This window comes from Pseudophryne corroboree, chromosome 4 (genome assembly GCF_028390025.1).
Source record: "Pseudophryne corroboree isolate aPseCor3 chromosome 4, aPseCor3.hap2, whole genome shotgun sequence".
NCBI classification, from domain to species: Eukaryota; Metazoa; Chordata; class Amphibia; order Anura; family Myobatrachidae; genus Pseudophryne; species Pseudophryne corroboree.
Window position 1 is genome coordinate 536,434,275 of NC_086447.1, and position 23,536 is coordinate 536,457,810.

General features: G+C 45.9%; 1 protein-coding gene across 12 annotated transcripts in view; it reads left to right on the forward strand.

Annotated features, from left to right (window-relative positions):
* Positions 1-1,609: 1,609 nt before the first annotated feature.
* Positions 1,610-23,536, forward strand: part of EPB41L2 (erythrocyte membrane protein band 4.1 like 2) — a 640,934-nt gene continuing 619,007 nt past the window's right edge. For 5 of the 12 annotated variants that reach the window (XM_063917311.1, XM_063917315.1, XM_063917317.1 and 2 more), the window contains exon 1: positions 1,612-1,894. The gene's annotated coding sequence lies outside the window, so the exon portion shown is untranslated. Of the gene's footprint in view, positions 1,895-2,576; positions 2,643-23,536 lie in introns of all 12 variants that reach the window. The other 7 variants (XM_063917322.1, XM_063917323.1, XM_063917324.1 and 4 more) reach the window with 5 other exon arrangements.

The following is a 23,536-nucleotide window of genomic DNA, read 5'->3' on the forward strand; positions in this document are numbered from 1 at the left end:
CTGGTCACGATCAGGCATCTCCCAGCCCCGATCTCCTCAGCGGTAACTCCGTCTCTCTCTAGCCGCTTCCCTCCTGTCAGCTCCGTCTTCTGCCGCTCTCACTCCAGCTCGCGCTTCCCTCTCCAACGGCTCTTCATCCTGGCACTCACTACCCGGCACGAGGGCTTCTAGAAAAGTCTCACTAGCCCTTCTCGTGCCAAAGTGTCCTGGTATCAATTCTAATATTCCACATTACACTGTATTTAACAACCACCATCCACCCTCCTTTATAAACAATTCAGGAATACAATATAAATATTAAAGATATTTCATGTATTTACACATTCAATAAATAATTAATATATATTTACTCTAATATTCAGAGTATCTATACTCTAATACATCTCATTATGAACAAATAGTTTAAGGGGCTACACACGATTCAGCAGGCTCATTCTACGGCTGGATTGCCGTTACCGAATTTGGTAAAGGCCCATTCCACTAGGAAGGTGGGCTCTTCTTGGGCGGCTGCCCTTGGCGTCTCGGCTTTACAACTTTGCCGAGCAGCGACTTGGTCGGGTTCAAACACTTTTGCAAAATTCTACAAGCTTGATACCCTGGCTGATGAGGACCTAATGTTCGCTCATTCGGTGCTGCAGAGTCATCTGCACTCTCCTGCCCGTTTTGTAGCTTTGGTATAATCCCCATGGTCCTTACGGAGTCCCCAGCATCCTCTAGGAGGTAAGAGAAAATAAGATTTTAAACCTACCGGTAAATCTTTTTCTCCTAGTCCGTAGAGGATGCTGGGCGCCCGTCCCAGTGCGGACAACATCCTGCAAGACTTGTATACAGTTGTTGCTTACATAAGGGTTATGTTTTCAGTTTGGATCAGTTTTGGACTGATACTGGTTTTGTTTCATACTGTTGACTGGTTCGTCTATCCCATGTTATACGGTGTGATTGGTGTGGCTGGTATGAATCTTGCCCTTGGATTTCCAAAATCCTTTCCTCGTACTGTCCGTCTCCTCTGGGCACAGTTTCTCTGGCTGAGGTCTGGAGGAGGGGCATAGAGGGAGGAGCCAGTGCACACCCATACCTAAAATTCTTTTTTAGTGCCCATGTCTCCTGCGGAGCCCGTCTATTCCCCATGGTCCTTACGGAGTCCCCAGCATCCTCTACGGACTAGGAGAAAAAGATTTACCGGTAGGTTTAAAATCTTATTTTTTGAAGTTGGCAAGTAATAGCGTAATGAGCAATAAACAACTAAGATGTTCTTTTATCTATACCTATGCCAGAGTTATGGTTACCGATGTACATAGCAATACAATATATAAAACCTTTAGCTGCTAGTACATAATAGCAGCGACATAAGGTGAGGACCTATGACGTGACACAAGAACAGAAATACACTGAGGCGAGGGAGACAGTAGTGTGACGGAGCGCAGTGAGAGGCTGGAGAAACGGGCGTGTAACTGGGCGGGGTTATTTGCAAACACAATTACGTCACTACGAGTGACAGCGCTACCAGCAAATGAATGTCAGCAAAAGCGTAGCTCTTTATAGGCCATAATGATAGGGCCAGGAGGACAGTGGGCGTGGCCTACCATTGCCGTGATGGTTAGGGGAAGAGCGAGTTGCACGGTGAGGTGGGCGTGGCAGTTGGCGAGAGGAGGCGTGTCCTCAGCAGCAATCACTAGTAGCGCCCGCTCGCCTGCGTGTCGGGGAATTTGAATGGCGATAGTAATTGTGCTGTGCGCGCTGTGTGCCCGGCAGTTGTAACGGCGCAGCATCGCCACCGGCATCTCCAACTCCTCATCGTTACGGTGTTTACTTCACGCTCCGGACGTCAGATAGAATCACGTCACTGGAGAGCTCTGTGGGAGAGGGCGGTTATCGGTCATCTCCATCTTATACAGTAAGTACGGGTCGCCAGCCATACACACACTACTGCTGCTGCACATCTCAGCCTCCTTCCCCCTCACCCCCCTCCCCTCCGCTCCCTGTGGTAGGGCCATCCCTAGGAAGGGCTAATGGAGATCAGATGTGGTGACTAGTAGTCACTGACTACACTGGGGGCTGCAGCAGCAGCACATGTGTGCATGTATGTAACATGGCAGCAGCAGTGTGCACACAGCAGTCAGATCACCGAGGAGAGAGCGCGAGCTGCTGCTGCCCTGTAGTATGCTGATATCTGTCTCTGCTTTGCCGCTGGCGCCTTGGCATGCAGAGCTCCTGGAAATCTCCACAGTAATATGTGCATGTGGTTGAGTTGCTGGACTTATTATTATTTTCTATAAAGTATTTTATTCAGTTTTCAATCTCGCCTGTTGCAGGGCACCACTAGTGTGTTCCCCTGTTGGCAGCTCCCACAGAGGGTGATGAGCAGCGCTGCTGTGTCAGGGGTGCCGTGCTGTCATTGGCTGTGTGCTGCTAGTTATTTCTCTGGGGCTGTTACTTCAGCATTTGGGAACAGTTACATCAGAATTCAGCAAGGACGTTTGCAGATGAGTTTTTGTCTTGAGATCATTGTGAATGGTATCTCCATGTACCATGCATGTGATGTTTGCATATATTGTAATGTGTTTTTTTTTTTTTAGTGCAAAAAAGTTTTGGATATTTGATGCCCAGCCGTCGCAGCACTGTCCTATCTCTTTAAGATTAATGTGAGTTTAGATTCCGCCATAAGATTTCCCACTTCTGTCATGCTGTTATAAGTTCATGGTTACTTCAAAGCGCTAGTAATCAAAAACACCTACCCCTTTTATTTATTTATTTTATTTATTATTATTTTTTTTTTAAGAGTTGTCTTATGATTTTATTGTTGTGTTTGCTGGTTTTGGCCATTCTATGTCACGCTCAGGACATTAAGGAAACTTCTAATTTATAATTCAGCTCAACTCTCTTAGGTGTATCCAATTATCCACGGTAATTTTCCGCAGATGGATTCGCCGGGGACTATCCAATTAGCCTCGATGCCGGCACTTATTGGGGATCATGAGACACGCAAAGCATAATCTACGATATTTGCAGAGAAAATACATAGGGGGTCATTCTGACCCGCTCGCTGCTTTTTATCGCAGCCGAGCGAACGGGTACCCACTGCATGCTCTGGCACCATAGTGCGCCTGTGCATGCCAGACGACCGAAGGCCATAGCTGGGCTGCGATCGCCTCTGCCTGATTGACAGGCAGAGGCGGTCATTGGGCAGGAGGGGGTGGAACAGCGGTATTTGGCCGCCGTTTCGTGGGCGCGGTCCGGCCAACGCAGGCGTGGCTGGACCGTGCGGGGAGCGGCCTGCAGCGGCTGCGTGACATCATACGCAGCCACTGCGGGCCGGGGAGCGACGAGTAGCTCCTGGCCAGCACGCTAAAGCTGCGCTGGTCAGGAGCTACTCTTGAAGTGCAAAGGCATTGCCGCTGTGCAATGCCTTTGCACTTCTGCAGGGAGGGCCGGCACTGACCTGCGGGGCTGACTAGCCCTGTGCTGGGCGTCCGCCCGCCTTTCAGTGTGAATGATCGTATCTGTGCTAAATTAAGCACAGCTACGATCATCTCGGAATGAGGGCCATAGATCTGTGGCTTTTCGCGGGACTTATGTATTTTCGCACCTTTTTTTTTTGTTATCCAAGCTATTTTCATTGGGGTAATAAAGAAATTGTGAAAAACTCCTGTTTTAAAATGGACACACACTATGAGATTATCTGTCCAATCTTTCTGGTTGGAATGGAAATCCGGTAATTTTAGAAGTTTTAAATTCATCTCTCTTACACACACACATATACACCCCCCCCCCTGAAATTCAATGTTTTAAAAATATTACAATAATATATGGGGTAGGTAGTCATAATTAATGCTTAGAAGAAAAAAAAAAATGTACACTCTGAGTAGTTACATTTTATTGTGCATATGCGTGACTCATGTTACAACAGACTGGGCATAGAAACTGAGGGGGCTTATATTTTTAAACCTGCTTTCCTAATTATTTTTACAATATGATGGTTATACTATACACTTATACAACCCTAAACGTATGATTGACACACAAACAAAAAACTGAATGTTAACCAAACTATACTATCAATGTTGACCTGTGACTCATGTTGCATTTCTTTCCCCAGTCAAAGGACTCTGGTACAAATGACTCAAACCTGTAGAATCCACGTGAATTAATTCATGGACAGATTATGTAGCCACACTCATTGCAGCTGTCATGTATGGGACATTTCATGTAATGGCCCGTATATATGCTTCTCTAAAGGACCCCGCAAGTTTACTATATGAAATACCTGTATAATCAAAACTGAAGAGTTAAGATAAATCTGTGGCATTGAGTATATTGGGCCTAAGTATGGTACCCCTAATCTCTTACCCGCAGCCTGACCCTAACCTTAACCCCACCCCCTGCAGCCTAAACCTACCGCCCCTTCCTGCACACGGCTTACCTCTTAGTAGTCTCGAGATACTTAGATCAGAATCCCGGTGCTGGCAGTGTGATTCATGTTGGGATCCTAGCTTTGTTATTCCGAACAGTATCAGGATTCCAGCATCAGTATTCTGAGTACTGGGATCCTGACTCTTCATTTCCATCCAACGGAATATAATTGCTGATACATCGCTACCATTGTCACATATCGGGTCATCACGTAGAGTCTGAGTGCCTCTGAAGACGTGTAGGCTGAGCTGCTCTTCAGTACCAAGTGAAATCGCAACTGCTGATTTATGAATGCCCAGAAAATGCGGTCTGAATGGCCATGACATGTCTGCATTTACCTGACCACTTTCCATTTCCACCCTCAAACGCTACCTGTCACTCACTTTGCGACTAATCCCTCATTGCGCCCAACATCGTAATTAATTCACTGTGCGTGTGCATTGCTACTCTGATACCTGCGCAGTATGAAAACATTGACTGATGTGCGTACTTCTGCTGCTTTGTAACCACAACTGAATTAGGTCTATTGTGCAGTAGTCGTCAGTGGGGAAACCATAAACAGCACTGAGACAGAGGGGAGCGTTGCTGCCTCAGAGGGTTATTAAGAGTTGGTCACAGATTTTGCTATTGCAGCAAAATCTGCAACCACTAAAATCACATGCTTGTGGCATGTGATTGTAATTCAATTGGCAGCGCATCGAATAGATTTAGACCTCTGCCTGCGTAGCATGGTTTGCGTATGCAGGCAGTCTGGCACCACGTTTCCACTTGCAAAAAACGCAGGCAACATCATTGGGCCGCTCCTAAAATGGCGTTTCTTGTCTCGTACCCCCCCAACACCGCGTCGCCACCCCGTCAATCATGCAATCCTCCCAGGATGCGATCGCATCATGATAGCACGTACACAGCGGCCGCACATCCGCAGATGTGAAAAACTTGGCCTTAGCGATAAGCGCTGAATATGGCCCTCAATGCTAGGTTTTGATCGCAATCGGGGTACTATCTGTGTTTTGCTTGTATGTTCTCCCTATGCTTGCGTGGGGTTTCTCCCACAGTTAGGGTCATTGGTGAATTGGACCCATAGATTGTTTTTGTGGTAGGGAATTTAGAATGTAACCTCCACCTGTATTGGCATGAATCAATGACATGAATGCATAATTGCTATGTAATATGTTTTGCTATATAATAAACTGTAAAAAATAATAACCTAAAACAAGCACTTTATGAGAGAAAACAATTGAAGAAATCAAAGGTTAGTGATGAAACTGCACATATGAGCTTAAGCTGGGTGACACACTAAACAATATTTTGAATGATTTGCCCGATTCTGAAAGATCGGAACGTCAAATTGTTGAAATCATTCAGTGTGTATGCACTTTGCACGCTCCCACGGCGTCGTCCGTTGCATCTTTAGTTCGCCCTGCATGCTGCCCAATCTGTAGATATCAACGATTTTCAGCAAATCGTGCAGTGTGTACACACTACATATTGTTAAATATTTTAAACAGAACGGTGCATTATGTATCGTTTAGTCTTTTGGAAGATTGCACAGTGTGTATGCACCATGTGTATGTCCGGGATGACCATTGCATCGTTTACTCATCTACTAATGTGTACCCAGCTATACAGACAGTAGACTAACATTATGCATTTTCCTGTGTAGCACTATTGATGCTATTGCCAGCGTTCAGATGCCATCCCATGTTGTTGAAATTTCCCCAAAAAGATCATATTTTTATTTGAGTTGAATTTGATTCTGTGTGAACAGAAAATGTAACCTTATGGTGAAATAATCAGTCGCCATGGCCTGCGCTACCACTTCATTGCAGATGATACACAACTGTACCTGTTCTATGCTCTGGGCAGTGAGAACCCAACAACAACCCTAAATGACTGTCTAGCTGAGCTCCAGGAGTGGATGAGTGCCAGTTGGCTGAGACCGATGTCTTTTTATGATAGGACCTCAACATCTAAAGACCAGACTGCAGCATAGCTAACCAACAGGACTGACACTTGGGAGTACAGAATTACAAAACACTGATCATGTGCAGAATCTTGGCATTGTCCTGGAATCAAACACTTATTTCTCTAACGTCCTAGAGGATGCTGGGACTCCGTAAGGACCATGGGGATAGACGGGCTCCGCAGGAGCACTTTAAGAAAGACTTTGGATCTGGGTGTGCACTGGCTACTCCCTCTATGCCCCTCCTCCAGACCTCAGTTTGATACTGTGCCCAGTGGAGACTGGGTGCATTTCAGAGAGCTCTCCTGAGTTTCCTGTAAAGAAAGTATTTTAGTTAGGTTTTTTTATGTTCAGGGAGCCTGCTGGCAAGACTCCCTGCATCGAGGGACTGAGGAGAGAGAAACAGACCCACTACTCTGAGTTTCAGGGCTCTGTTTCTTAGGCTACTGGACACCATTAGCTCCAGAAGGATCGGTACGCAGGTCTCACCCTCGCCGTCCGTCTCACCCTCGCCGTCCGTCTCAGAGCCGCGCCGCCGTCCTCCTCGCAGAGCCGGAAGATAGATGCCGGGTGAGTATGAGAGGAAAAGACTTCAGAGGCGTCAGAAGACAGCTTGATCTACATAGAGGTAACGCACAACAGTGACGCTGTGCGCCATTGCTCCCATTCACCTCACACACATCGGTCACTGTAAGGGCGCAGGGGGGGCGCCCTGTGCAGCAATATAAACCTCTCCTGTGGTAAATGTACATATATACATGTACAGCTGGGCACTGTACATGTATATAAAGAGCCCCCGCCATGTTTTTAACAATTTTGAGCGAGACAGAAGCCCGCCGCCGAGGGGGCGGGGCTTCTCCCTCAGCACTCGCCAGCGCCATTTTTCTCCACAGCACCGCTGAGAGGAAGCTCCCAGGACTCTCCCCTACTTGATACCACGGTGAAAGAGGGTTTTGAAGTAGAGGGGGGGCACATAATTGGCGCATATGCATACTTGAAAAGCGCTACTGGGTAAACATTCTGTGTTTTTTCCTGGGTCATATAGCGCTGGGGTGTATGCTGGCATACTCTCTCTCTGTCTCTCCAAAGGGCCTGGTGGGGTACCTGTCTTCAGAAAAGAGCTTCCCTGTGTGTGGTGTGTCGGTACGCGTGTGTCGACATGTCTAAGGTTGAAGGCTCACCTAAGGAGGAGGGGGAGTTTATGAATGTAAGGTCTCCGTCGGCAGCACCGACACCTGACTGGGTGGATATGTGGAATGTTTTAAGTGCTAATGTTAATTTCTCTATCGTCCTAGTGGATGCTGGGGTTCCTGAAAGGACCATGGGGAATAGCGGCTCCGCAGGAGACAGGGCACAAAAAGTAAAGCTTTTCCAGATCAGGTGGTGTGCACTGGCTCCTCCCCCTATGACCCTCCTCCAGACTCCAGTTAGATTTTTGTGCCCGGCCGAGAAGGGTGCAATTCTAGGTGGCTCTCATAAAGAGCTGCTTAGAGAAAGTTTAGCTTAGGTTTTTTATTTTACAGTGATTCCTGCTGGCAACAGGATCACTGCAACGAGGGACAGAGGGGAGAAGAAGTGAACTCACCTGCGTGCAGGATGGATTGGCTTCTTGGCTACTGGACATCAGCTCCAGAGGGACGATCACAGGTACAGCCTGGATGGTCACCGGAGCCGCGCCGCCGGCCCCCTTGCAGATGCTGAAGTAAGAAGAGGTCCAGAATCGGCGGCTGAAGACTCCTGCAGTCTTCTAAAGGTAGCGCACAGCACTGCAGCTGTGCGCCATTTTCCTCTCGGCACACTTCACACGCAGTCACTGAGGGTGCAGGGCGCTGGGGGGGGGGGCGCCCTGGGAGGCAAATGTAAACCTATATAAAGGCTAAAAATACCTCACATATAGCCCCCAGAGGCTATATGGAGATATTTAACCCCTGCCTGTATTCACAAAATAGCGGGAGACGAGCCGCCGAAAAAGGGGCGGGGCCTATCTCCTCAGCACACGGCGCCATTTCCTCTCACAGCTCCGCTGGTCAGGACGGCTCCCAGGTCTCTCCCCTGCACTGCACTACAGAAACAGGGTAAAACAGAGAGGGGGGGCAAATTTAATGGCAATATCTTGATATATATAAAGCAGCTATAAGGGAGCACTTATTATAAGGCTATCCCTGTCATATATAGCGCTTTTTGGTGTGTGCTGGCAGACTCTCCCTCTGTCTCCCCAAAGGGCTAGTGGGTCCTGTCTTCGTTTAGAGCATTCCCTGTGTGTCTGCTGTGTGTCGGTACGTGTGTGTCGACATGTATGAGGACGATATTGGTGTGGAGGCGGAGCAATTGCCAAATATGGGGATGTCACCTCCTAGGGGGTCGACACCAGAATGGATGCCTTTATTTATGGAATTACGGGATAGTGTCAACACGCTAAAGCAGTCGTTTGACGACATGAGGCGGCCGGACAATCAATTAGTGCCTGTCCAGGCGCCTCAAACACCGTCAGGGGCTGTAAAACGCCCTTTGCCTCAGTCGGTCGACACAGACCCAGACACAGGCACTGATTCCAGTGGTGACGAATCAACCGTATTTTCCAGTAGGGCCACACGTTATATGATTTTGGCAATGAAGGAGGCGTTACATTTAGCTGATACTACAGGTACCACTAAACAGGGTATTATGTGGGGTGTGAAAAAATACCTATAGTTTTTCCTGAATCAGAAGAATTAAATGACGTGTGTGATGAAGCGTGGGTTGCCCCTGATAAAAAGCTGATAATTTCAAAGAAATTATTGGCATTATACCCTTTCCCGCCAGAGGTTAGGGAGCGCTGGGAAACACCTCCTAGGGTGGACAAGGCGCTAACACGCTTATCAAAACAAGTGGCGTTACCTTCTCCTGAGACGGCCGCACTTAAAGATCCATCAGATAGGAGGATGGAAAATATCCAAAAAAGTATATACACACATGCAGGTGTTATACTACGACCAGCTATAGCGACTGCCTGGATGTGCAGTGCTGGGGTAGTTTGGTCAGAGTCCCTGATTGAAAATATTGATACCCTGGACAGGGACAATATTTTACTGTCGTTAGAACAAATAAAGGATGCATTTCTTTATATGCGTGATGCACAGAGGGATATCTGCACACTGGCATCACGGGTAAGTGCTATGTCCATTTCGGCCAGAAGAGCTTTATGGACGCGACAGTGGACAGGCGATGCGGATTCAAAACGGCATATGGAAGTTTTGCCGTATAAAGGAGAGGAGTTATTTGGAGTCGGTCTATCAGATTTGGTGGCCACGGCTACAGCCGGGAAATCCACCTTTCTACCTCAAGTCACTCCCCAACAGAAAAAGGCACCGACTTTTCAACCGCAGCCCTTTCGTTCCTTTAAAAATAAGAGAGCAAAGGGCTATTCATATCTGCCACGAGGCAGAGGTCGAGGGAAGAAACAGCAACAGGCAGCTCCTTCCCAGGAACAGAAGCCCTCCCCGGCTTCTACAAAAGCCTCAGCATGACGCTGGGGCTTCTCAAGCGGACTCGGGGATGGTGGGAGGTCGTCTCAAAAATTACAGCGCGCAGTGGGCTCACTCGCAGGTAGATCCCTGGATCCTGCAGATAATATCTCAGGGGTACAGGTTGGAATTAGAGACAGATCCACCTCGCCGTTTCCTGAAGTCTGCTTTACCAACGTCCCCTTCCGAAAGGGAGACGGTTTTGGAAGCCATTCACAAGCTGTACTCTCAGCAGGTGATAGTCAAGGTACCTCTTCTACAACAAGGGAAGGGGTATTATTCCACTCTATTTGTGGTACCGAAGCCGGATGGCTCGGTAAGGCCTATTCTAAATCTGAAGTCCTTGAACCTGTACATAAAGAAGTTCAAGTTCAAGATGGAGTCACTCAGAGCAGTGATAGCGAACCTGGAAGAAGGGGACTTTATGGTATCCTTGGACATCAAGGATGCGTATCTCCACGTTCCAATTTACCCCTCACACCAGGGGTACCTCAGGTTCGTTGTACAAAACTGTCACTATCAGTTTCAGACGCTGCCGTTTGGTTTGTCCACGGCACCTCGGGTCTTTACAAAGGTAATGGCCGAGATGATGATTCTTCTTCGAAGAAAAGGCGTATTAATTATCCCATACTTGGACGATCTCCTAATAAGGGCAAGGTCCAGAGAACAGCTAGAGATGGGATTAGCAATATCTCAAGAGGTGCTAAAGCAGCACGGATGGATTCTGAATATTCCAAAATCCAAATTAATGCCGACAACTCGTCTGCTGTTCCTAGGGATGATTCTGGACACGGTTCAGAAAAAGATTTTTCTTCCCGAGGAAAAAGCCAAGGAGTTATCCGACCTGGTCAGGAATCTCCTAAAACCAGGAAAGGTGTCTGTACATCAATGCACGCATCTTCAGATGCACCTGCGGATAACCCTGTCTCCAAGGACAAGGGTATCTCTTCTGTGGTGGTTGAAGAGGGCTCATCTATTGGAGGGCCGCAGATTCGGCATACAGGATTGGATCCTGGTGACCACGGACGCCAGCCTGAGAGGCTGGGGAGCAGTCACACAAGGAAGAAACTTCCAGGGAGTGTGGTCGAGCCTGGAAAAGTCTCTTCACATAAACATTCTGGAACTAAGAGCAATCTACAATGCTCTACGCCAGGCGGAACCTCTGCTTCAAGGAAGACCGGTGTTGATCCAGTCGGACAACATCACGGCAGTCGCCCATGTAAACAGACAGGGCGGCACAAGAAGCAGGAGTGCAATGGCAGAAGCTGCCAGGATCCTTCGCTGGGCGGAGAATCACGTGATAGCACTGTCAGCAGTGTTCATCCCGGGAGTGGACAACTGGGAAGCAGACTTCCTCAGCAGACACGATCTTCACCCGGGAGAGTGGGGACTTCATCCAGAAGTTTTCCACATGCTAATAAACCGTTGGGAAAGACCAATGGTGGACATGATGGCGTCTCGCCTCAACAAAAAACTGGACAGGTATTGCGCCAGGTCAAGAGATCCGCAGGCAATAGCTGTGGACGCGCTGGTAACACCTTGGGTGTACCAGTCGGTGTATGTGTTTCTTCCTCTGCCTCTCATACCAAAGGTATTGAGAATCATACGGCAAAGCGGAGTAAGAACGATACTAGTGGCTCCGGATTGGCCAAGAAGGTCTTGGTACCCGGAACTTCAAGAGATGGTCACGGACGATCCGTGGCCTCTACCTCTAAGACAGGACCTGCTTCAGCAGGGACCGTGTCTATTCCAAGACTTACCGCGGCTGCGTTTGACGGCATGGCGGTTGAACGCCAGATCCTAAAAGGAAAAGGCATTCCAGAAGAAGTCATTCCTACCTTGATTAAGGCAAGAAAGGAAGTCACCGCGAAGCATTATCACCGCATTTGGCGGAAATATGTTGCGTGGTGCGAGGATCGGAGTGCTCCGACGGAGGAATTTCAACTGGGTCGTTTCCTACATTTCCTGCAATCAGGATTGTCTATGGGTCTCAAATTGGGATCTATTAAGGTTCAAATTTCGGCCCTGTCAATATTCTTCCAAAAAGAATTGGCCTCAGTTCCTGAGGTCCAGACTTTTGTCAAAGGAGTACTGCATATACAGCCTCCTGTGGTGCCTCCGGTGGCACCGTGGGATCTAAATGTAGTTTTAGATTTCCTCAAATCCCATTGGTTTGAACCACTAAAAAATGTGGATTTGAAATATCTCACATGGAAAGTGACTATGTTACTGGCCCTGGCGTCCGCCAGGAGAGTATCTGAACTGGCGGCTTTATCTTATAAAAGCCCTTATTTAATTTTCCATTCGGATAGGGCAGAGCTGCGGACGCGTCCGCATTTTCTCCCTAAGGTGGTATCAGCGTTTCACCTGAACCAGCCTATTGTAGTGCCTGCGGCTACAAGCGACTTGGAGGACTCCAAGTTGTTGGACGTTGTCAGAGCTTTAAAAGTATACATTTCAAGGACGGCTGGAGTCAGAAAATCTGACTCGCTGTTTATACTGTATGCACCCAACAAGTTGGGTGCGCCTGCTTCTAAGCAGTCGATTGCTCGTTGGATTTGTAACACAATTCAACTTGCACATTCTGTGGCAGGCCTGCCACAGCCTAAATCTGTTAAGGCCCATTCCACAAGGAAGGTGGGCTCATCTTGGGCGGCTGCCCGAGGGGTCTCGGCATTACAACTCTGCCGAGCAGCTACGTGGTCAGGGGAGAACACGTTTGTAAAATTCTACAAATTTGATACCCTGGCAAAGGAGGACCTGGAGTTCTCTCATTCGGTGCTGCAGAGTCATCCGCACTCTCCCGCCCGTTTGGGAGCTTTGGTATAATCCCCATGGTCCTTTCAGGAACCCCAGCATCCACTAGGACGATAGAGAAAATAAGAATTTACTTACCGATAATTCTATTTCTCGGAGTCCGTAGTGGATGCTGGGCGCCCATCCCAAGTGCGGATTATCTGCAATACTTGTACATAGTTATTGTTAACTAATTCGGGTTATTGTTTAGGGAGCCATCTTTCAGAGGCTCTTCTGTTATCATACTGTTAACTGGGTTTAGATCACAAGTTGTACGGTGTGATTGGTGTGGCTGGTATGAGTCTTACCCGGGATTCAAAATCCTCCCTTATTGTGTACGCTCGTCCGGGCACAGTACCTAACTGGAGTCTGGAGGAGGGTCATAGGGGGAGGAGCCAGTGCACACCACCTGATCTGGAAAAGCTTTACTTTTTGTGCCCTGTCTCCTGCGGAGCCGCTATTCCCCATGGTCCTTTCAGGAACCCCAGCATCCACTACGGACTCCGAGAAATAGAATTATCGGTAAGTAAATTCTTATTTTATTGCACAAAAGATTAGACAAGGCTGAAGATAGGGTACAGTCAGGGAGTCAACCCATGTCTGTCCCAATGTCGCCGGGACCTTCGGGGTCTCAGAAGCGCCCACTATCCCAAATAGTAGACACAGATACCGACACTGATTCAGACTCCAGTGTCGACTACGATGATGCAAAACTACAGCCAAAAGTGGCTAAATGTATTCGATATATGATTATTGCAATAAAAGATGTTTTGCATATCACAGAGGAACCCCCTGTCCCTGACACGAGGGTACACATGTATAAGGGAAAGAAACCTGAGGTCACCTTTCCCTCACATGAGCTGAACGAATTATGCGGAAAAGCGTGGGAAACTCCAGACAAAAAAAACTGCAGATTCCCAAAAGGATTCTTATAGCGTATCCTTTCCCGCCAAAGGACAGAATACGGTGGGAATCCTCCCCTAGGGTAGACAAGGCTTTGACACGCTTATCAAAAAAGATAGCGCTCCCATCCCAAGATACGGCTACCCTCAAGGATCCTGCTGACCGCAAGCAGGAGGTTACCTTGAAGTCCATTTACACACATTCTGGTACGTTGCTCAGACTGGCAATTGCGTCGGCCTGGTTTTGTAGTGCTGTAGCATCATGGACAGATTCCTTATCAGCGGATATTGAGACCCTTGATAAGGATACCATTTTAATGACCCTAGGGATGCTCAAAGAGACATTAGTTTACTGGGTTCCAGAATAAATGCTATGTCTATTTCTGCTAGGCGAGTCTTATGGACCCGACAGTGGACAGGTGATGCCGACTCAAAGAGGCATATGGAGTTTTTGCCTTACAAGGGTGAGGAATTGTTTGTAGAGGGCCTCTCGGACCTCGTCTCCACAGCTATGGCAAATCAAATTTTTTGCCATATATACCCTCACAATCTAAGAAAGCGCCTCATTATCGAATGCAGTCCTTTTGGTCAAATAAAAGCAAAAGAGTACGTGGATCGTCCTTTCTTGCCAGAGGTAAGGGCAGAGGGAAAAAGCTGCACAACACAGCTAGTTCCCAGGAACAGAAGTCCTCCCCGGCCTCTGCAAAATCCACCGCATGACGCTGGGGCTCCCCTGAGGGAGTCCGCTCCAGTGGGGGCACTTCTTCGACTTTTCAGCCACATCTGGGTTCACTCACAGGTGGATCCCTGGGCAATAGAAATAGTTTCCCAGGGATACAAGCTGGAATTCGAAGAGGTGCCTCCTCGCCGGTTTTTCAAATCTGCGCTACCGACTTCTCCCCTGGAAAGGGAGATAGTGTTACATGCGATTCACAAATTGTGTCTTCAACAAGTGGTGGTCGAGGTTCCCCTGCTTCAAAGAGGGAAGGAGTACTACTCAACTCTTTGTGGTCCCGAAACTGGACGGTTCGGTCAGACCCATTTTGAATTTAAAATCTCTGAACCTTTACTTAAAACGGTTCAAATTCAAAATGGAATCGCTTAGAGCGGTCATCGCCAGCCTGGAAGGGGGGGATTTTATGGTATCTCTGGACATAAAGGATGCATACCTGCATGTTACCATATATCCTCCTCATCAGGCGTACCTGAGATTTGCGGTACAGGATTGTCATTACCAATTTCATACGTTGCCGTTTGGGCTTTCCACGGCCCCGAGAATTTTCACCAAGGTAATGGCGGAAATGATGGTGCTCCTGCGCAAGCAGGGTGTCGCAATTATCCCGTACTTGGACGATCTCCTCATAAAAGCGAGATCACGGGAGAAGTTGCTGAACAGCGTATCACTTTCACTGAAGGTGTTACAGCGACACGGCTGGATTCTCAATGTTCCAAAGTCGCAGCTGAATCCTACGACTCATCTGCCCTTCTTTGGCATGATTCTGGACACAGACCAGAAAAGGGTTTTTCTTCCGATAGAAAAAGCGCAGGAACTCATGACTCTAGTCCAGAACCTGTTGAAGCCAAAACAAGTGTCAGTACATCATTGCACTCAAGTCCTGGGAAAAATGGTGGCGACGTACGAAGCCATTCCCTTCGGCAGGTTCCATGCAAGGACTTTCCAATGGGACCTATTGGACAAATGGTCCAGGTCACATCTGCAAATGCATCAGTGGATCACCCTGTCCCCCAGTGCCAGGGTATCTCTCCTGTGGTGGCTGCAGAGTGCTCACCTTCTAGAGGGCCGCAGGTTCGGCATTCAGGATTGGATCCTGGTGACCACGGACGCGAGCCTCCGAGGTTGGGGAGCAGTCGCACAGGGAAGAAATTTCCAAGGCCTTTGGTCAAGTCAAGAGATTTGTCTTCACATCAATATCCTGGAACTAAGGGCCATATACAACGCCCTACGTCAAGCGGAGACCTTACTTCGCGACCGACCAGTTCTGATCCAGTCAGACAACGTCACCGCAGTAGCTCATGTAAGCCGCCAGGGCGGCACAAGGAGCAGAGTGGCGATGGCGGAAGCCACCAGGATTCTTTGCTGGGCGGAGAATCATGTAAGCGCCCTGTCAGCAGTGTTCATTCCGGGAGTGGACAACTGGGAAGCAGACTTCCTCAGCAGACACGACCTGCATCCGGGAGAGTGGGGACTTATAATATATAATATAATATATACCAGGTGTGTTGGAAAATCCAACAGAGGGCACTCACCAGTCCATAAGAGTATAAAGGTTTATTGATACATTATAATCACCAATAGTGTGTCGACGTTTCGGCCCCTAGGGCCTTTCTCAGGACAATCAATGGAGACATCCAAACAGCATGCCAATTACACACATACTGACACTGCCTGCCGGGTCCCCTTTATATAGCCCATCAAATATCAATCAACAATGTAATCAACCCAAATAGAATACCTGCAGTGTGATTCAAAAACCCCCCGTTATGTATATAATATAACATCCTGGACTCACAGAGCAAGCAAGAATCAAAATACATATCACCGAAATAGGTACCATCATTTAAACACAGGAGACAGCTGTGAACGCTGCGCCACGCGTCCGGAGCTACCGGAAATACGTCATCCGTATCACGCGTTACCATGGCTACAGAATTGAATCCATACGCGTCACCGGTAACCATGGTCGCGCGGCGCACATTTTAGTGATGTGCTAACCGCGCATTAAAGCGTGTCATACTAGTTATTCGTAGCCAGGGTAACCACTTACAACTAAAGATTACAAAGCCTGGAAGTGCTAAAAAGACGTATAAGTCTAGATTGCGCTCCATGCTGCTCCCCACAATAACTAGACCTAAATTAGATTAGGATTCACACCTATATCGCAATGTGACCCAGATGTTAAACTGCCTTAATGTCATACATGTCTGATATAGTATACAAAATATGTTGCAATCCAATAGTTTGCATAGTATATATAAAGCAGATTACAAGCATAGCAATTACTTCACATTAAGAGGATTAATTTAATATCATATGAGCTCTATATCAGCAAATCACATGCTATCAGACTATATCAATAAAAAACTGGAATATAAAGACAGGGTAATAACACTGTTCATAGGCTGCAGATATATAGACAGTACATTAGGATTAATCAACTTATCAATATCTATATCATAACAAAGGTATTATTAATCCCAAAATCCCTCGGCAAATTATCACCGATCAGATGTAGGGATCAAACATGAAACCATTAAACCTTATAGTATAGCACATAAGCAAAGATGATGCTATAGAAGAGGACCCGGCAGAAACAATACACCCAATAGTACCCCCAGATTAAAATTTCAATATATGGTGATCACTGTCACCAACACCAAACCAATATACCAATAAAACAAATAAACAATAATATAAACAGTAACCCTGTGCCTCTAAGGAAAGGGGTCAATAGTTGACCTCTGTTCTATACTACTTAATGAATGAATATGTTAAGTGGATTGTTCTCATTAAGCCCGCGTGGAGTTATGGTGTCCAGTCTATGAATCCACCTTGCTTCACACTTTTTTTAAAGATAGAATACGATATCTATCACCCTTCTAGCTGCCCACAAAGGTGGACCTGGGTGTCCACCGAACAGAAACAAAAAGAGGGTAATGTGGGCGCTCAAAGGGGATCGTGAATCAACAGCTGCTGGTTTTGTAAGTAAAAAACTTTGTTTAATGGTAAACAATTTTTTTTTACCATTAAACAAAGTTTTTTACTTACAAAACCAGCAGCTGTTGATTCACGATCCCCTTTGAGCGCCCACATTACCCTCTTTTTGTTCCCAAATAGACATTATGGCGTCCCGTCTCAACAAAAAGCTACAAAGGTATTGCGCCAGGTCAGGAGATTCTTAGGCGGTAGCTGTGGACGCCCTAGTGACACCGTGGGTGTTCCAGTCGGTCTATGTATTTTCTCCTTTTCCTCTCATACCCAAGGTGTTGAGAATAACAAGAAAAAGAGGAGTGAGAACAATACTCATTGTTCCGGATTGGCCACGAAGGACCTGGTATCCGGATCTGCAGGAAATGCTCACAGAAGATCCGTGGCCTCTTCTTCTAAGACGGGACCTGTTGCAACTGGGTACCTGTCTGTTCCAAGACTTACCGCGGCTGCGTTTGACGGCATGGCGGTTGAACGCCGGATCCTAGCGTAAAAAGGTATTCCGGATGAAGTAATTCCTACGCTAATAAAGGCTAGGAAGGACGTGACATCTAAACATTATCACCGAATATGGCGAAAATATGTTTCTTAGTATGAGGCCAGGAATGCTCCTGTGGAAGAATTCCATTTAGGCCGTTTTCTTCACTTCCTACAAACTGGAGTGAATTTGGGCCTAAAATTAGGCTCCATTAAAGTTCAGATTTCGGCCTTATCCATTTTCTTTCAAAAGGAATTGGCCTCTCTACCTGAAGTACAGACTTGTGAAGGGAGTACTGCATATTCAGCCTCCTTTTGTACCTCTGGTGGCGCCTTGGGACCTTAACGTGATGTTAAGTTTCCTTAAGTCACATTGGTTTGAACCACTTAGAACAGTGGAGTTGAAATATCTCACTTGAAAGGTGGTCCTGTTGTTAGCCTTGGCTTCGGGTAGACGAGTTTCGGAATTAACGGCTTTATCACATAAAAGCCCCTATCTGGTTTTCCATATGGATAGAGCGGAATTGCGGACCCGTCCTCAATTCCTACCTACGGTGGTCTCATCCTTTCATATGAACCAACCTATTGTCGTGGCTGTGGCTACACGTGACTTGGAGGATTTTGAGTACCTTGATGTGGTCAGGGCTTTGAAAATTTACGTGGCCAGAACGGCTAGGATCAGAAAACAGAAGCACTGTTTGTCCTGTATGCAGCCAACAAGGTTGGCGGCCCTGCTTCAAAGCAGACTATTGCTTGCTGGATCTGTAACACGATTCAGCAGGCGCATTCTACGGCAGGATTGCCGTTACCAAAATCGGTTAAGGCCCATTCCACTAGGAAGGTGGGCTCGTCTTGGGCGGCTGCCCGAAGGGTCTCGGCACTACAGCTGTGCCGAGCTGCTACTTAGTCGGGGTCAAACACCTTTGCAAAATTCTATAAGTTTGATACCCTGGCTGAGGAGGACCTCCTGTTTGCTCAATCGGTTCTGCAGAGTCATCCGCACTCTCCCGCCCGTTTGGGAGCTTTGGTATAATCCCCATGGTCCTTACGGAGTCCCAGCATCCTCTAGGACGTTAGAGAAAATAAGATTTTAAACCTACCGGTAAATATTTTTCTCGTAGTCCGTAGAGGATGCTGGGCGCCCGTCCCAAGTGCAGACTACTTATGCAAGACTTGTATATAGTTTTGCTTACATAAGGGTTATGTTATAGTTTTCATCGGTGTTGGACTGATGCTATGTTTTTATACTGTTAACTGGTTAGTATATCGCAAGTTATATGGTGTGATTGTTGTGGCTGGTATGAATCTTGCCCTTGGATTAACAAAAATCCTTTACTCGTACTCCTCTGGGCACAGTTTCTCTAACGGAGGTCTGGAGGAGGGGCGTAGAGGGAGGAGCCAGTGCACACCCAGATCCAAAGTCTTTTTGGAGGGGGAAGTCTAGCAGTATCTAGAACAGGCCTGGCCAACCTGTGGCTCTCCAGCTGTTGTAAAACTACAAGTCCCATCATACTTTGCCACAGTTTTGCTATTAAGGAATGCTAAAACTGTGGCAGGGCATGCTGGGATGTGTAGTTTCACAACATCTGGAGAGCCACAGGTTGGCCAGGCCTGATCTAGAATCTCCCGAAATTCATCTGGGGGTTGAGCTCTTAGCCATGCGGCTCTGATTCTGTGGAACTCCCTTCCCCGCACAGTTTGAGAGGCCTCCCACTTTAGAATTCTTCAAAGACAGACCGTTTTCACCATACTGAGTACAATAGAGAGTGTGTGTGTGTGTGTGTGTGTGTGTGTGTGTATATAATGTGTATACTGCTGGCTTTCCCTGACGAAGGTGCTGCTGCACCGAAACAGCTGTTGGAGTTGCCAATATGCGGGGTTACCATTGTGAATTGAACTGCTAAGTATACGATTTGTACTATCTTATGCACGGTGCACTTTAAAATGAGGATTCAGTAAATTGTTTATTGCTACACAAGGTGTGCTGGTTTTTGTGGATCTTTTTTGTCACAACGTATGGAGATATATATCATTATATCTCTGGTAGTGACTTGTAATATTGCAAGTGACAGTTGTGCAACTTCTGTTTAGATCTATACAATATATGCTTTGCATTTTAGAACACCAATCTTCAAGACACTTCATTGTTTACAATTTATCAAAATGGAGTATCGTTCCTCTGAATTATTCCCATTGTGCAGTGCTGGTCAATAAGGAAACCATATACAGCACAACAATGATATCTGATATTCAATATTAATTATTAAAAATGAATATAATAAGTATAGAAATATAAACCATTAATGGTAGTTCCAAAAAATAAACATTAAAAGGTATACACGATAGAATAAATAAAACCAGGGTTACCCATAAGCCAGGAGTGTGAACAGTATTGGATTGAGGAAGTCCGTTCCAGATTTGTTCCCAATGATCAATATGTTCAGCAATTGCAGATTTAGGAGGTGTGTATATATCCAAAATTGTGGCTTTAATGCTAGAGGGTATGTTGCTCCAAGATGGTAAATGGTGAGCTCCTCATGCAGTGCGGAGGACAAGGTTCGACAGTTCAGCCAAATTACAAACGCCCTCCAATGTAGATCTTGTGCTGGAATGTAGTGGGGAATGGTCCGGACTTTCAAATAAAAATTCCTGGCATGGGTCCCTGTAGCCTGACGCGTTTCGCTGCACTGGAGTGGCAGCTTTTTCAAAGCGTTTTCTTTGATGTTATGCTCTTAGCTGCAAAAAGACACAGGCCAGTGGCTCCACAAGTTAATTGGCAGCTGCTGTCACCTCGAAGGGATGTAGTTAATATCCTGGCGCTCAGGATCCCGATGGTCAGAGTGACGACAGTGGCATGCTGACAGTAAGAATCCCAACGGTAAGTGCTGGGGTTAGTGTTAGTCAGTAGGGGGAGGGGTGGGTTAGGGTTGAACTGCGGGGAAATACTCATCGGGATCCATTGGGACTTTGAACTTCAGAATGCCGCTCTCTAAGTAGGCAGTGGAGTTCATATAAGGAGGAATAACAGCAATGACAGTTTAGCAAGTGGAGCAAATGACCGGTCATTGCAGGTGTCCAAAAAGAATGAAACAGGTACTGCAGTTTACATACATGAAACTAATGATAATGTGTGTGTATTTAGCATACTTCAATTGTTAAAAATACAGGTTATGACACTTGCAGCTCTGATTCTGCTTACCTGCTCAAGTAAATTAAGCTATTAGTCTTTAGTAGTGTGGTTTTGGTGGTTTTAATTTGCATCCTGGAGGCGGACACCTGTGCTGGTTGATGAATAATGTTGCTCTATTATATATTAAACAGAATTGTATTTGTGTGGATCCAGTTATAAAATTAATGTAAGCTGCTTACTGAGATGGTGCAGAATTTTAAGACGCATAAGGTTATTGGATTATCAGACATTCAGTTCATTTTAGGTACATCGGTTTCATTTTGGTAAGGAATTTCGGTTGCTTATTTTGGCACAGTAATTATGTTTATGTTAACCAAGTTCTGCTGTTTTCTATGAACGTAATGTTTACAAAGGTGCAAAGTGTAATTGCATTTTCAGCACCATACTGTAGGTTCAGCCACTTCAGGTTTCACCAGACAGAGTAGATAGAACAGTCTTATCGCACAGGTGTGTCCTTGGTTGTTTTGGTAGATTTACTTGTCAAACTACTTGGCTATGTGGTTGAGGGACTATTTTTTTTTTTTTTATATTCTGTTGTTTTATAGACGTTAAATGTGTGGATATTTATTCATGCTAAACCCTTTCTTTGTCAGGTGCTTTGAGAAAGCATATTTAGCAGTTTATGCAGTGCTCCTACATCAATTTATATCTGTGACTAGTACTTACACTGCCTGTTTTATATTAATAGAACCCTGCATACTGTTGCATTTATAGATGGGATTTCTGTGATTAGAATGAAACAACTTTGAAAGTGTAATATACACATTAGATAGGAATCCCTTTACTATAATAATTGGGGTTTTATCACGTAAAACAGGGGCAATACCATTCACCTATTTAATATCCACGTCATATTACCCATATATTGGTAAACATTGTACCTAGACACAAACAAACTGGCCTAAAGTAAATACTTTAATTCTTAGAGAATGGTCCCTGTTAGTGACCACATAAGATAGATAGATAGATATATCTATCTATCTATGTATGTATATATCATAAAAAAATCAGTATATAGCAGCATAAATTAGGGCTGCAATGTCATCATTCAGTGTGATAATTATTAAACACACTACTACGTTACCTATGTGTATTTAACAACAGTGATTTATGTCCGAGAGACGAGATTCATAAATGTCCTGTGTACTAAATAATTCATTCTGGTTACTCCTAAAATAGGGTCTCGTATTTAGCGAAAGCAATTGAAGGTGCGTGATTGGGCAGTGATATGCACGCTGCCAGCATAGAGAGAGCATAATTACCTAATGTAAATGAGACCTGGAAAACAGCAGGTTTTAACCAAGTCACAGACATAGCACATATAAATGCTACAAAGAAATCCTATTGATACAATTGTGTCAGATCTAGGAATTGAGGGAGTTTTGTAGCAAATATCTATTTTTACACTAATATTTGAAACACTCGAAATAGTCTTATCAACAACAGTGGTCTAGCATTTTAAATTCACCTGTTATTTGTTTACACACTTCTTTCACTTACAACCTATTTCGCAAAACCTTTTTTACATAATCAAATTAATAAAATTATATTTTACAATTAGTGGTCACTTACCTAACCGGTATTTAACTTTAACAGAATTCTGTATACAACTGTCCGTATGTGCCCATAATAGGGAATACTTCCTCTCTTTGGTCTATGATATATTTTATATTTCTGCAATTAAAGCATAACACTTTAATAATATGTTTTCTGTGTAAAGGCAGCTCGATATGTCTATGACAGAATAGCAGAACTTTTTGTTGATTTGGTCTGATTTCATTTATTATATGTTGAGCAAAATACAGCACAGCACATTGGGGCAGATACTGGAGAAGGCTTAAGGAAGTGATAAACCAGTGATATGTGCAAGGTGATAAAGGCACCAGCCAATCAGCTCCAATATGTAAATTAACAGTTCGGATTTGATTGGCTGCTGCCTTTATCACCTTGTACATATCACTGGTTTATCACTTCCTTATGCTGTCTCCAGGTTAATACATCTGCCCCATTATTTTTTCCACTGAATAAAGTACACTAAAAACAAACCTTTTACTCCTTTTATCAGCCGCCTTAAAAGCAAGCTTATTTTCTCTGACGTCCTAGTGGATGCTGGGAACTCCGTAAGGACCATGGGGAATAGCGGGCTCCGAAGGAGGCTGGGCACTCTAGAAAGATTTCAGACTACCTGGTGTGCACTGGCTCCTCCCACTATGACCCTCCTCCAAGCCTCAGTTAGAATTCGTGCCCGGCCGAGGTTGGATGCACACTAGGGGCTCTCCTGAGCTCTTAGAAAGAATAGACTTAGGTTTTTTATTTTCAGTGAGACCTGCTGGCAACAGGCTCACTGCAGCGAGGGACTAAGGGGAGAAGAAGCGAACTCGCCTGCTTGCAGCCGGATTGGGCTTCTTAGGCTACTGGACACCATTAGCTCCAGAGGGATCGACCGCAGGCCTAGTCCTTGGTGTTCGGTCCCGGAGCCGCGCCGCCGTCCCCCTTACAGAGCCAGAAGCAAGAAGATGGTCCGGAAAATCGGCGGCATGAAGACTCTGTCTTCACCAAGGTAGCGCA